The sequence below is a fragment of the Vanellus vanellus genome, assembly GCF_965231255.1.
Source record: "Vanellus vanellus genome assembly, chromosome: 4".
NCBI lineage: Eukaryota > Metazoa > Chordata > Aves > Charadriiformes > Charadriidae > Vanellus > Vanellus vanellus.
The window spans coordinates 6,117,966-6,134,047 of record NC_138909.1 but is presented as its reverse complement, the minus strand read 5'-3'; the positions used below and the strand labels follow the sequence as shown (position 1 = coordinate 6,134,047).

The window sequence follows — 16,082 nt, the reverse complement described above, 5'->3', positions numbered from 1 at the left end:
ATTCTTCAGATCAAATATGCTGACCTAATTAGGTTAACTTTCTGTGAAGAACCTATTACAGCATGCCAGTGATTAACATGGCACTTGCTAAGCAATACCACTTCTGCTTTGAAACTGTTCGGCAACAGCGGAAAAAAAAAAATCTTTCTTTTCCACTATGTCTCTAAATATTGCACTAATTTTGTCAACATGATCTGTAAATGGGCAATACTTCAAATTCTGCTATGGGGAAAGGGGTAGCATGAAATAGTTGTCATGGAAAATCTATAATTTAGACTACCTGTAGTCTAACTAACCATAATTACTTTGGACTAGGTGAGTAATATTTGAGCCTATAAGCTGGCAAGCAAATGAATGTTGTCTATTCAATGCCAATTACAAAGTTCTGGTTTGTCTCAGTCTCTGCCTCTCCCAAATGGAAAGTGAGATGTGGTGATCTGTTGATTTTGTGGCATTCTTTTTAGGATGTTTTTCGTACTCTGTACATTGTGTAGTTACACAAAAAGCCTCCAGGCTTGTAACTGCATTTTGTCTTTTTAAAGAGTTACAGAAATACCAGAGCGGTAGCTAGTGGTTCAGCCATGTACAAAAATGCTGGCCTCCCCATGGCCCTGTAGTCATCTTCACCCATCAGTCTCGGTTCCTTCCTTCAAGTCCTGTTAAGTTTGGTTCACCTCTCCTTCCTGCTGTATCTCTCTGCAAAACCTCTGAGGCCAGAGATGATCCTGTAACGTCTTGCTGCAGTGGGCTGGTAATCTTCATCATTCTTCAGCTGTATTATTGTGTGGTGTTGGGGTTGAAGGAAAGAGACTCTTTCTAGGCTGCTGCTGGCTTCATTTCGTGGCGCAATTCCCAGCTGGCACTCTCTGCTGCTCACCTACGAAAGTTTTGTGTCTGAGGCTTACAGCTGAGGCTTTTCCCATTGCTTCCTAGTGCTACTTTTGGCCTTTTACAAGGATATGTCCTTGCTTCCTTGCAGTCGTCTTCTGTTGCCCTTTCACTGAGCCCCCAAGCCTGCAACTCCCTTGCATTGCCTAGATCATCCCAGCGCTGGGATGACTGCCTCCCATCTTATCTCAGGCAGCTTTTATGTAGCTGAACTTAACTCTTGTCAGCATAAATCCAAAGAGTGTCACTGGTTTTCCTTTGCTGAGCCACCTTGTCTCTGGTCAATAGAACTCTTTTATCACATTAGCTGTGAGCAGTTTGGCCCACTCTTCTTTTTTTAAAAGAGCAGGAGCTGGAGTGGGCCAGCGTTTGAATTATTATACAATATAGTGGTTGTAAAGATAAACTCTGTAATTCAGCGATGCCTGTGAATAACGTGATATTATAACTAGCTGCAAGCACCATTTTCTGTTTCTTACTGGAGGATTTTTCTATGCTTAAGGCTTTTCCAAACCCTGCTTCCAGCATTGCATTTAGATTGCCATACATAGGTTAGTCTAACAAGGCAAATCCTATTCACCTTTTTTTTTTTTTTTTAATGCTGGTACTTGTACTTGTTTCTGGTTCGGGTGTTTGTTTGTTTGTGTTTTTTTTTTTTAAATATATACTTCCTGGGAATCTCTGAAATACTCTCAGCAATTGTACTAATGACTGCAGGCACGCTCTTCTCCAAAGGCACTAAACTTGGGCAGAGGTATGGTTTGTTTTTTAGCTGGCACGTGCTGATTTGAAACCAGACCTCAGTTCAATCTGCTTTTCATGAGTTTTAAATCCAGATAATTTTTTTTCTGTCATCTGACTTTCTTAAGCCTTTGCAGAGGAGAATTACGATGAGAGGAAGACACAGATCTTGGAGGAGACAATTCCTTTCAAACTGTATGCCTGCTCTTCTAGAACTAGTTTTAGTGTAAAGTAAAACACAATTATCTGCCCCCTTGTTCCATGCTGTTAACAGGTCTTTCTGCCACGTCCCCAGTGTACTTTCTTAATACCTACTTTATACTTCCTGAGCTTTTCTTAATGCATCCAGTTTATTCCCAGGTTCTCTATGAAGGAAGATATTGAGCCGCTCTGGTGCAGACTGTGTGGATGCATGGCTTTCAGCTGACTTGGTGAGTAGTCACCAGCCATCCTCTCCTTCCTGTCAAAAATGGAAGTGGGCAGACAAGTCAAACTTACAGTGAACCTGCAAAAATATATGCCTGTGGTTATGTGTGAGCTTGCAAAGAGACAGGTCCTGATTCCGTAGAAAGTAATGGTGTTTCACATTGTACTGGGTTTTGTGAACAGCTGCTGTGCTATTTTTCTGCAAACAGCTACTCATCAACAATAGTAAAGTGAAACCATATGATAATAGTTATTATTTCCAATGTCAGGTGCTAGTGACTGAAAAACCCACCTTCCCTGGACATTTTTTTTTTTTTTAAATTAGAGTAGGAAGTACTTTGAGGAATATTTTCTTTGGTTTGCTTTAATTCATTTTTGTTTGAGGCCCAGTACAATACAATACAATACAATTTTGTACCCAGTACAAAGTTTCATTTTGGTGGGAGGCTGTCTGGCACTAATGCAATGCAAACAGTAAGCAGTAATAAAAATGCTTTTTTGTTTGCAAGTCACAATATAATCTAATAAACATTCATTTTTTGCCTCTTTAACCAAGCTGATTAAGTGACTCACTTCATGCATGTTCACTACCTCCAGATGTAATTCCAGTTTCAGTAGATAGGAAACAACTCTTTTGTAAGTGTTTTTTGGTAGGTAGTTTTCACTCTCTAGGATTCCTGTGATTTGTTTTATTGACACAGTGTATTACAGCTAGCATTAGAAAAAGGTCTGTCTGTCCTGTTTAGCCACATAAAGAATACAAGGCCCCAACACCAGGAAATCATATAAACATAATAACAGTATACAATATAAATACTTGGATGCATCAGGAAAGATATTTCAGGTAGAGATAGGGAAGTGTTAACACTGTTGTATGAGGCTCTGAGCAGAGTGCTCTGCACAAAGGCCGCTGCGTAAAATATTGACCACCCATGGTTAAGAAAGATGAGCTCAAACTCATGCTGGAAAGGGTGATATAGGATGACGGGAGGGATGGAAAATCTGTCATACAAGAGAAGAGTGGAGGTCACGGCTTCTACAGCTTGGCAAAATTAAGAGGGCATACAGTCATTGTCATTGAATATGTTTTGGAGATGAGTATCAAGGGAGAAAAGCTACATAAGCAATCTAAGAACAACCTTGATATTAGTAACGAGCAGGGATAAATTGGCTATAAGTACATTTAAGATGGAAATCACGGTGGTTATTAGCAATGAGATCCTGGAACTGCCACAGTGTAACAAGAGTTGAGCATTAACTGTTTTTAAGACCGAGCTCACTAAATTTTCAAAAAAGGGTTAAGTGAGACTGTTTGTTATAGTCCTTCATGGCACCTACCCTTTGCACAAGTCAGTAACTGTCTCTAACCCAGGGGTCACTTGGACTTCAGGTTGGTATAATCAGCGCTCCATGGTTTTAAGTTCTTTGGCATAACCAGAATTGCTAGGATTTCCAGAGCTAATGGAAGCATCTCATTTTTTTAAATAAATATCAATGCTTTAAAATAATTTTATTTTTTAATTAACCAAAAACCTGGCAGCAACTTCAATGCCGGTGAACAGTATGATACAAGAAATTGGAAAAAAAAACCCAAACAACAAAATACCAGTGTAAAACTAGTATTTTTGTCAATGGATATAATTCAGATATTTTTAAGGTGTATTTCGTTTCCCCAGGGGCTGCATACAGTTGTGAGCTGAAGAGTGGAAGCTACATCATAAGTTTTTTGACTTGTATCGTGACGTTGCTGGTGAATAAAGAAACAGGTTTGCATATGACACAGAAGGAAAAAACAAGTGATATTATGGAAACACTGTGATTTACCTTGCATAATGAGCCATATTGCAATGAATTCCTTCCTATAAAGGGGGCTCTGGGAAATGTGCTAAATAAAATAATCCTCTGACCCCTTCCTTTCTTTTCTGTCTTCTTATATGTTTTTTTAAACTGTACCCCTGGAAAACTAAAAAAAAAAAGCCTTTATTCTTCCAGAAAACCAAATTTGCAGAAAGACAAATCCATTGCCTTCGAACGGCATGTGAACACACAGCTTTGTAAACTGCAGGTCCCCTCCCTCCCAAGCCAAAGGAAATTTCTATTAACCATTATCATGATTGTCTTATGGCAGCATATTGGGAAAATACCCTGGCTTTTTGCTGTCCTGAATATCTGCTTTCTTCCTTGCAGGACTCTATGCTAATGTTTAATCCTCCAAATCGTCAACCTCATAAGTGGCCCAAGCCATTTTCCTGCTTGATCTGTTCCTGTGAGTAGCATTGCTCTGAATAAGGATCTTGTATGGACTAGAACATCCATGGGACTACTTTAATTTTCATCGTTAAAATAGCAAGGTGAGGATTAAGAAATTGGCTGCACGTGCTATTTCACCTCTGCCCCACAGCATCCCTGACAATACTGCCTTGTGGTGTTCAACCACCTGAGTGTCCCAGAAAGGAAGAGGAGCTGGAATAAACCCCATACCCTGATGCCACAGAATCAACTAGCTGTTTAAAATTTATGTAGGATTCTTTTTTTTTTTTTTCACAAAGATAATAAAGCATGATTCCAGGAAGGCTCAGAGACCTGCCTTTTAGAGAACGTGGCACACAGTCACTGGCCTCAAAACAAAACCCCAGAACACCAAAGAAACCCATTCTTTTGGAACTATGTGTTTCTGTACCTGAACACCATGATCTCATGAAGTGGTAGAGATGTACCAATTTTCTTTAGCAAGAATTTAATATGGCTTGCTAGGAATGACCTTTATGTATCCCTGGTATTTGCATTAACAAACTCACAAATATTTCACACCTTGAAAAGTTTCTCTGGGAAACTTGCTTCCTCTGTCTGATAGCAAGTTTCCAGTAAAATCAGTTTGTGCTATAGTTGCAGAGGAGTTTTTGTCAAAGAGAAATTCCTCCCAAACCATGGATAATCATTATCCACTCTGAATTACCTAATTATCTTTTGGGGTTTTTTATTGTGTGGAAAAAGAAACAAGGAGTTTTCTTGCCAAATCCCTCAGAAGTGGTCTAAATGCTCATTGTCTAACGGAGATCACAGATTCAGACTGCTGTCCCATTGTCCAGCATCGGTTCATGCAATAGCCTGGCCTCATAAAACAGACATTTAACTGAACAGAACCAATTAGCCCTCCATCGTGGCCCCTGTTCACAATAGAAAAAACAGCTGATGTTTCCTTAACTTGAAACAATGGGAGGATATGCATGGGCTGTGTAACTCTTACAAGCGGAGTAACTCTTTCCAGAGTGGGACCGTGAGAAAGTAAAGCCCGTAAATGGCCTTTCAGTGGATGAACTCCTGAACAGTCTTTTATAATGTGAACTCATCAGTCAGCTGTCTGTGGATGCAGTTTTCTTTAGAAAATCTCAGTTCAACTGCAACATGCCAGTTTTTAGTGATAAACCATTCTGCTGAATGATATTCTGTCTCGGCACTGTATTCACCCCAGTATGGATTTATTCAGCAGCATCTTTTCCCTCCAACCCTCTTTTACATTTCTTACCATGCTGTACCTCTTCCTAATGATCTCGGAATAGTAATGACCACTGATGTGAGCATGGCAAGAACTGAATGTTGCTCCTAACAATGGCAATGAGGCTTCTTTTAAGATTTGGATGCTGAGAAAATTAAAGCGAAGAAGCTGATGAGCTCAGAAATTCAGCCCTTCCATATGAATCCCGTAATTTACTTTCTTTGATTACTTTCTCCTCCACCTATTTGGGATCTTGCCACCACGTCTAATAACTGGATACCCAGAACCCAGCTAGAGCTCCTGCTAGCAATAAGACCATGTTCAAAAAATGACCCCTCTTCAAGGTCAGTGTACAGCATTGTGTCCCTTCCCACCCAGAATGTTTTCCAAGCGCCTTCAGGCAATAGTTCATCACTTGCAAGTATGAAACTCTTTGAAACAAAGAGGCCTTCGCTAATGGCAAGGCAAAGATACCATTAACTTTGGGAAAACAATGCACAATAAATAAAACCATCTCTTCGTTCAGTACCTTTGGCAATGGTTCATTGACTTGGTTGTCTGCTGATGCTGTGAATTTCCTGTAGGCGTACATTCTTTCTGAGCATCCTTTCTCCTTCCATATCTGCTATATTTTGCTGTAGTTTAGCACTGTTTGGACACTGTAGCTCCAGAGATCTGACTCCTGCCTGGGCAAGCCTGTTTCCAGCCTCCTGCAAACTGGTATTCTGTTGTTTTTTGAATCTCCTTCCTAAAAACCAATCCAACGGTTTAATTTTATTTCATGGTTGAGTAAAAGACTTTTCAGTGGAGATCACTGAAGTGGAGGTTTGGGTTGGAAAGGATCTTTAAAGATCATCTAGTCTGACCCCTAAGATGTCTAATTTCTGCTGCTGTTACCATTGTTTGCGTGAAAAAACTTTTTGTTCAACTCCATCATGTAGCTGTCTCTCCATCACCTCTACTCATTAAATCCTTTGCGAGAGCTCTTACAGGGAAGTTGTCCCAGTACAGGATGCTGAAGAGACTTTGTGGTCATTGAAATGTAACTATGATGTGTCCCCGAAGTGCCACTGGAGGAACGAGGAGTGAAAGATGAAGGGCCATACTTTTTATTAACTAACAGGTGGTATCAGAGAGCCCCACTTCTCTGGATTATCTGTCATCCAGGGATTCAGGTAAAACAGCTAAAAAGATTAACTAGTTTCATGGGCATTCTTCTCTTGCTCACCAATAGATGGGAGCAGAGGTTTCTCTACTCATGAAATTTTCAGGCTGCAGTGCTTGCAGTTTTTTGAAGACTACAAGGGGGAAAAAATAAAACCAAACAATGACGATATAACTCATTCATGTGTCCGCAGGGAGAAGTATATTGTTTCATTTAGTAGCATAGAAATGAGGTTTGTAATGGGAGTCAAATGGAAACCAGGAGTCAGCACTCTAGAATTCTTTAACCTTGGAAATCTCTGTTTTGGTATCTAGTGCTGGTCAAAGGTATTTAATACGTTTACAACCTCTCATTGTTATTTCCCAGATATAAGTGTGTTTTGCTTGGATCCAAGCCTTTACAAAAGCAAATAAACATGTCCTAAACTTCCGTTCATTTTTCTTACAAGATCAAAGGGGAAAAGCTGTCCAGATGTAAATAGCTAAGCCTGTAATGAGATGATCAGTGAATTGTTTCTCTCTTGTACTATAAGCATTTAAATTAAAATATTGCACTTAGGGCACTCTACACTTCTAACTTGTATAGCAGGATCCAAGCATCTAACACAAGCCAGACAAATAACTTCAGCAATTAGCTTTCAACATAGGTCTCTAGCTTCTGACCTTTTCTTGTTCATCAGAGGCAAGCCAAATGCTTTGTTAAACAATCTTAATCGTGCCTGGCACTTCTTTAGGGCCAGAGACATCACAGTTTCCTACTAGCAAGAAGCCGGTTGCAAGAAGCAAAATCTCATGTGTATTTTCTGTTCAACAGGAGGCTGACTCAGCCGTACTAGAGATGAAGAGAAGTCTGATCTGCTTCTCTGCGAAACTTGGAAATGGCAGTGGAGCATCAACGCAGGTACCACCTACATGACACTGTACTGCATTGCTCTTCACCATTGCGGGCTTAGCAGCTGCACTAGCTCAGGGGTGAACCCACTGCACTCCACCACAGCCTGCACTTCCCAGTCCCTGCAAGCATCCCATCTAACTTCACACATTTAACCCAAGTGCCTGGGTTAGGAGTCCTTTGAACAGTCAGTGAGAGAGAAATGTCTGGAGTGACCCAGCTTAGCTGTGCTGAGCTGCCTCCTGGCACTGAGTACAGGTGGGGTCTGGGGGCAGTAGATGCTTACGTCAGGGAGCTTAGCCCAGTGAGGCAGGATGAACCTGGGACAAAAGGCTTGATTTCTGCATGTATTTGAAGACAGAAAGGTGCAGCTACACCTACAGGGTTTTTTAAAAATCCCTCACAATTGACTAGATTCTCAGAGGTCCCGAGTCACTGACTCAGGGAGCTGCCAAACTTTTTTATGATCCTGTGCCACTTAACTAGAAAATGCTTTTTTTTAAACCTATTTACTGAGATCAATTTAAATAGCTTGGGATTTGTTTGTTAGGGGGATTTGTGGTTAATTCTATTCATTCATACCTAAATATTTTGTGCAAGCTTAGTGGGAATATAAGTTAAGGTTAAAACACGCTCCTTGTTCAATAATTAGGAATTACAATTGTAAGCATAAGTTGTAACCGTTCAGTGATAAGGGCTTTGTATCGGAAACCAATTAATTCACCCTACACTTGATAGGTCCCGTGGTCTGCTGACTACGGGACAGAATGGCAATACTGTAAAGGTTTATTCAGTAGCCAGTGGTTCTGCAGGACAGAGAGCTCACACAAGGGCACTCGCTCTCCCTTGGTTGCAGGGACACGGAGAGAAGCAAAACCCCGAGTCCCACTGGTCATCATTCTTACCATCCTTGGCCATCTCCACCAGCAGCATCCAATGTAGGGTCTGTTGTGGGAAGTGCTGCATGGAGGCTCTCCAGAGAGGAACAGAGCTGAGGGTTACATGGGCAGTGGTTACACCAGATTACAAACAGCAAATTGCTTTTGGAAAGAACTAGTGTTGAGAAGGGAAAAAGATCATGATTTTTCTTAATCGAAAAGACAGGCAGTGATAAAGATGTTGAAATAAAGGGGAACAGCTTTACTGTACTATGTATCTTCTCTCCCTGTTATAGGAGGCCTACCACATTCATAATTTATAGCTGAAACTTTCAGAGCAAAGCAGGAGATAGGAGCATCTGTCAGTTTTAATGAGAGGGGCATCCAAGCTCCTGAAGAGAGTCTAAAGAAATTTCAGCCCACAACTCATAACTAAAACAAAGGAATAATTTTAGTAAATGTGTCAAACTGTCGATCACAAAATGGGAAAAAAATACAGCAAATGTCATGCTTCTCTTCAAAATTTATGTGTCTATATGTAGTACAGGGTTCTGAGGAGCATGCACACAATCCCAGCTGTTTGCACTGAACATGTTATTAGGGCAGTGAAAGTCAGGTATGTTCACTGTGTGACTCTGCCTCATCTTATTTTTAAAAATAAAAGCCTGGTTGATATTGGCCAGGAACACAGATGGCAGGGATATCCATGTCTCACAGAACTTAGGGAAAGTTGGCAATGAAAGAATCACCTTTTTTATAAGAAGCTGGGCATGAAAAGCAACCACACACACAAAAAGGGCTACCTGCCTTGATCTCTCCGTTATCTACCGTATTGAAAGAACAACTCTAGAAACTGAGAAACTGAGACTTTAGATCTGCTGTTGCTGAGATGTTGCCAACTAGACTTACTATCAGCAGTCATGGAAAAACAGGTACTTCCAGGCCTGCAGGCTATTTGGCGAGCATTTTTTGACATTGCACTTGGCAGTGTTTTCACAATACAGTTGAGTGAGTAGTCTAAGACCTGGCTGGATGGCAGCTCTTTCACCTAGTTCAGCATGCTGTTTACTCACCATGGTGTATCTGCCTGTGGGTACCACATACCTTCATTTTCTTCTTCAGCTTAAAAGCCCCTGCCATATTTCCTCCTGAGTCAAAGGATGCCAGACCATAATTTGGTTTGTTTTTTCTAGCAGATGTCATAGTAGTCGTCTTTCACTAAGAGGCAACAAAAGAGCATAAACCTCAATCTAACATGGCATTTGCTTGGGAAAGCGGTTTGCTCTTTACATAATTACAACGAATTACTGCTCTATGAAGACATTTCTATTTCTGAAAAGGTTTTGAGATACTGATGATTTCCATTCCACTTTAAAATAACCCATTTTGTTCAGTTTACAATTATGATACATAAACCTCACCTTAATAGCTTAACTGCAGATGCAGGTTTAAGTTTATGGCTGCATAATTCAGAGCAATTTGCAAGTAAGATGAAGTGGTCCAGACAGAACCATAGCAGGGGCTCTCCATCCTCCCATATCTGTTGTGTAGACATTTACTGATGAAGAGACACAGATCAGAGTGTCCACCCAAAGAGAGACCATGGCCATGTGAGCAGTCTGCGTGATGTGGGTATCCCCAGAAGCGATCCTGGTGTATCACCAGGCACTTTAACCCGGGCGCTGAAACCACCAGTGAATATGAGTTGCAGGAGCCTGGCCGGCTGGAAGCTGTCACACAGCCAAGCATCACCTGCCAGCTGGAAACAGCCAACTGACAGCTGAGGATTCAGGAGAAGCTTTTTACATGGCCTCCCTGCAAAACCCAGTGTTTCTCAGCAGTCACACAGGCATGTTTAACTCACCTGCGCGGGTAACGCTTACATACCAAGGCCAATATGATTTTTGGATTTTTGTTCTCCTTACAATTTTCCTTGAGGCATTTATAATATTTATTCTGTACTTACCTAAACTCATTCATTCCTCATTTTTAAGAGATTTCTTCCTTTATTTTAGAAGTGGGTTTACCACCTTTCCTATGACCCCAGCTTTTCAAGACCCAGAAACCTTCCACAGTCCTGATCTTGTCCCAGGGTATGATCCTGGCTTTGAACTGCATTTCTCAGCTTTCTTCATGTCATTTGCTTTACTCCACAGGAAAGATCTCTCGAGCTCCCTTTCATGACAGGGCTTCTCTCAAGCAAGGGTCTAAAAATTTTTCTTTTTTTTTTTTTTCCTTTTGGCAGTAATCCTGCACATATCATAGGTCTTAACTAGCACAGCTAGTGTAGAAATTGCCAAGGGTTCTGCAAAAAAATAAAGAAAAACAAAGTCAGCCGACTGCATGCCAAGGAGGAGGTTTTTGGAAGTTAACAAAAACTCTGATTTGTAGTTTGGGTGTGTTCCGAATTTATCAAAGCCACGTCTTCATTCTAGTAGTAAGCTCTACTAAAAAGCAAACTCTTCTACCCAAAACTAACTTTTGACTTTCTAATGTAACAATAATAGCACCCTTTCTGAAATTATAGCTTGTGTTAGTGAAGAGTTCAAAATGAAAAGTAAAACCTTATCCTGCAAGAGGGCACAGTTTTACACATTTTTGTACCATTTTATAATAAGATGGGGGGAGGAGTTTTACAAAATTACCCAACCAAACATCAGATTAAGATGCTGTAGTGATTCAATATTTCAGAACATGATGAAGGGGAATGCATCTTACCCAGCTTCAGCTGATCAAGAGTCAAGGATTAACTATTTGCCCTACACTGGCAGAGGCAGAAAAATATGTATCTCTGTAGACCTCTTCATGGTACAGCCACGCTATGGAGGGAAATTTTGCCCTGTGGAGAAATATCTGGTTTTCCATTCACTACAGAGAAAGTCTAAACAAGCAGCTTAGACTCAGTGCCCAACTTTTAGATGCCTAAACTTAGGTGAGTTGAATCCTGCCCCTGGTTATGTGGTACCAATTTTTTTAGAGTAATAGTTTCTATTGAAATTATCAGTGGAAGTATCAGTCCTAAACTGGAACATAAGGCGAAGGAGTGAAGACTGCTCCCTTTGACATGGTGTAAAATGAAGCTTGTGGATATCGGCAGCATGCCTGCATTCATGTAAAGAAAAAGAATCCACTTAATCATATGTTCTTTTTTTTTCATATATATATAAACATGATCTATGAGACAGAGCTAATGTATAAAATTCAAACCCTTAGCAAAAGTCTTTGGTTTTTCCTGGGCTACAATTTATTCAGCACTGCGGAGGAGTATGGCTTCTATTACACATCAAAAGTCTTTTGCAGGGAAATACTTGGCTCCAGATTGTTCTTATTAAAGCTGCTCATATTCTGCCAGTGCTCCCTATCTTCTATACCCCTTCTGATCTAGAAGCAAGCGATGCACAAAAGCAATCGCAGAACTCGTGTGAAGAGGCTGACCCATTCTCGTAAATAAGGACCTGAAGGGGACACACCGGCTGGGCTGCCCTGCTCGGCAGCACGCGTTTCCACTCCACTTCCACAAAGGCATTCCTCTTGCGCCACAATCCAGCTGCCGGCTCAAGGCCCAGGCTGGGATTTGTGGTGAGGATATTTTGCTTTGACAGCCCAATGTCACTTTGTTTTTACATAATCAGCCCTTTTTGTTATAAGCTGTGGGCTTCAGATAACAGCAGTGAAAACCAATTTCAAGTGGAAGTGGCACCCTGGGTACAGACTGAGACAGAAAACATTCAGAAAAAACCCAAATATTTCTTATTTCGTGTAATCACCTGTGTTACAGCAATCAAATGTTGACAAGTGTTGCTGATAACTTGCTTTGCAGGAAAGACAAAGTGAAAGAGGACAGGAAGAGAAGTTCTTTTGCATTTCTAGTAAACCTCTTGTTATGCCCTTCAAGGACAGATTTGCCAACAGCAAAGAGACAAATATCCGCAAACTGAAGTAGCTGGAAACAAACTCATACATGCCTTCAGTATACTAGGCTTTTGTTTGGAGAACCTTTCCATCTGGATGAGTAACAGGAACAGGAAAGCATTTGAAGCTGGAAAAACTACCATGCTGCTGTCTATAAACCACTGATATGATTTTTATGTGGAGCCCTGAAGAGAATGCCGTGCTGCTTTTTTGCCAAATCTGAAAGCTCAGATGTTTGCAAGCAAAACAAAATAAACTCAGGCATTGAGACTCATTCCTGAAATCTGTCTGGTGGCTGATCCTGTGACACGTACCCCAAACACATGCATTGTGCAAGCTTTGCCTCGTGTGCACCCCTGGACTGTCATGGGTACAGCAGCGCTACTGCTATGATACTGCTAATGGCACCCACTCCACAAAAGGGAAGGTAATTAGCAGAGAAATGACTATTGGTGCAGCTAGAAAGTAGACGAGTAATCTTTTGGATTTCAGTCCATTGCATCGTTGTTTTCAAACCAGTGCCTAATCTTCCCAGACCCCACTCCGTGGCTGTTCCTTTCTTTCTTTCTTTTCTTCTTCCTCCTTTTTGCAGGGACTATGGCTTATTCTGATTCACTCCATTTCTTTCTTCTTAAATGGCCATAGGGCAGCCTTGCTGTTGCCAAGGATATAGTAAATGCATGCGACATCATGCCACCGAAAACAATCAAGTGAGTCACATTCATTCCTGGTGTAATGGTGCTGAAATCAGTAAAGCTAGACTGTCTAAGCTACAAAATGATAAAAAGAATTTTCTTTAAAGAAAGAGCTCTTAAAAATAGTTTTCAGGGAGAAATGTGCAGGTTTTGCTTGTAAAATGGTTGTTGGCAAAGGTTTTATTGCCAAACTCAAGTCGGAGCATCGATGAGACGCAGTAAATATACGCCATTTTGACAAGAAATTAGTAGTCAACATAGCACTGTGGAAAATATTAGACTTTTTTTTTTTTCCCTAACCACAAAGAGCCTGTTAGGAGACTAAGAATGTCCAGCTCTCAAAGGTATAGCTGTTTTACCGAAATTTAATTAATGAAGAATAATATTTTGGGAACAAGAGAAAACACCTCTGTAGGATGTGGAGTGTTAGGAATAGATGGAAAGTTGCCTGTATAAACAGTTCTGTAACTCTGGGATAAATTATAGGAGCATTTGTATGCATGATTGCCCATCTGTGTGAAACAAGACGTGCAAGCACACCCAGGAATGATGGGCAAGTCAGACATGTGGGGCTGGTATTAAGTTGATCCAGAACAACTGAAGATCTGTCCCATCACATCCAAGTTTGACCCAAGGAAGTTTAAATGACTTTAGATGAGTAAATAAATAGAGGAGGTCTCAGTGAGAGCACTAAAAGGAAACCCAAGGTATGCTATTGACATATCTGTTTCTGGGTTTGCGGTTTATTTAGACTCAGCTCGGATTTTAGATTATTATTTCTCCATTTGAAGGTTTTTTGGCAGTTTCGGGAAGGCTGAAGGCTCAGATCCAGCGTGTTCCAGCTGCACAGCCCAACGTAGTCTATGGGCACTGGCAGGGATATGGGGAGCTCTGGAGGACTTCAAACCAGGTATGCTGTCAGGAACTTTGCCTTCCACAGCTCCTCTCAAGTACCAGCTGCAAAATGTCAACACCACCTTCCTCAGAGAACACAATTAATTAAATGAGGCTTAATTAATTAGTGTCAATAAAGCAGATGTAGCAATTATGGCAGAAGTAAAGAAATGTACATATTGTAAATTACTGTCTTCTGTGCAAAGGAATTGTTCCAAAATCCCTGTGGCCATTTCAATCCTCCCCACAATGCCATTGGGAACACCACTGGGTAACATTCAGAGATAAACTGCAAATTGATGAGGAACTAATGTACTTTTTAAGTTTATATTGCAGAAAAACAAACAGCAAGCAGACTTCTTTATTAACCCCTTGTGGACTTGATGGTGAAATACAACCCCGATATTTAAATTCTGTATCATGCCACATCACATGCCACAAATAAGTCAACTGTTTGAAGTTTTGGGGGGTTATTTGAAATGTTTTACACCTGACAACCCCACTGAGGCTTTTGTATGATCTACTATTCTTCAGTGTACAGGAAGAGAAAATAAGGAGGCTATGGCAATCTAAGCTGTTTTATATGCAGTTAACAATCAGCCGTGTATCTTATTCTGAGTATGCACTTACTGGAGCACCTTTTTATCTCATTTGCTGTGATGAGAATCAGGAATAATGATGCTAAACTTGGGTTAGTTCTACTGAATGTTGTCCAATGACAGTAAAGCAGAGCATCAGAATTCCACCAACCAAATACACCTCACCTCAGGCAAATGAGGAATCTTTTATAATGTTAGTAGGTACCGATGCAACGTAATCATTCATCTCTGGGTTGGAGGTTGACATCAAGGGAAAGAACAGGGAAAAGAAACTGATGGATGAAGAAAAGAACAAAAACTAGTAATCGTGAAGTTATTTATTGTATGTGTCTGTGCAGCTGGTATTCTGCAAAGCCTGAATGTAAGACTGAAACAGCAAACTTGGAGTCACACCAGACTGGTATTTGTGTGAAGCCTTTGGCAGCTTTGAAATGCAGGCTTATTAGTAACAAAATGTATGGCCAATCCATTCAAGAAGTTAAGACTATTATAAAGGATTTGCAGTGAATGAAATCTCTCATACCTTGTAAATATGAGGGCGTTGCAAACTCAATATAATGGACACTGTAATAGCGAAGCACACTTGGAAAAAGGCAGATAGAGAAGTTTCTGAGTTGCCTTTCAAAATGTCTTCAAAATGATAAGGAGGACAAATTCAGTTGGTTAGAGACCCTAGGTATAAAAGCAAATGGGACTAATGTGCTGGAAGAAGTAGTCAATATACTAAGAAACTAAGAGTACTAGCTGTGAGATATAATGTATGGCACAGTAAGTACCATGTTGAGGGGAATAGCTAGGCTGATAGAACTCACAGGCAGCCAGACCAAATCGCTTTCTAGTTATCAACAGCTCACACATGAGATTTTTATCTTTCACTCTATGCTCTTTTTTGCTCTGCAGATGATGACAGTTTTGGTGGAGAGAGTATGGGAGCTGGGATATATTTTACTAGAGGATAGCCAGCTCACTAATTCATGCCTGTACAGAAGCCATGAAGGGGGAAAAATACACTCTTGTCTCACTAATGAAGTAAACGGATTAAGGTAGGCAGCAGCATATGGCCAGGGTGCTCTGAGAGATAAGTTGCCATCAGAGGCCAGTGCTCTTCCTGCCTCTGAGCCTGTGTGCTTTTCCCTCCTCTCCCCCACATGATACTGATATCAGTTAGCCTTTGTGGAAAGAAAAGTTTCCATGGCCGATGCCAAGATACCTCCTTTATTTCTTCAGGTGACAGCATTTCCTCTGCAAAGGACTGCCTAGTAATGAGCTGTTTATGAATGCGTCTTTAGGGGTATGGGCTGTTCTCCACCAGGGACAGCCCCTTGAGTGTATTGCCCTACCAGGATGAGATATTTGTGGATTTTTCAGTTTTATGTTATGGGCTTTGTGCTTATGCATTTCTCTCTTTGCTTTCCAGAATCCAAGATTTAAGGTAAAATATATCTCTGGTTTATGATGGTGCGGTGAGTTGCGAACCTCATGAGGTTCGCGAGTTTG

The 16,082-nt window shown here is 40.8% G+C and overlaps 1 long non-coding RNA gene across 4 annotated transcripts in view; it reads right to left on the bottom strand.

Moving 5' to 3' along the window:
- Positions 1-1,950: 1,950 nt before the first annotated feature.
- LOC309671033 overlaps positions 1,951-16,082 on the bottom strand; it is a 69,199-nt gene continuing 55,067 nt past the window's right edge. For 3 of the 4 annotated variants that reach the window (XR_014269087.1, XR_014269089.1, XR_014269090.1), the window contains 4 exons: positions 10,452-10,790; positions 9,590-9,703; positions 6,081-6,299; positions 3,922-4,018 (listed from right to left, as the gene is read on the bottom strand). This is a non-coding gene — a long non-coding RNA (uncharacterized lncRNA). Of the gene's footprint in view, positions 2,090-3,921; positions 4,019-6,080; positions 6,300-9,589; positions 9,704-10,451; positions 10,791-16,082 lie in introns of those variants that run through there. The other variant, XR_014269088.1, reaches the window with a different exon arrangement.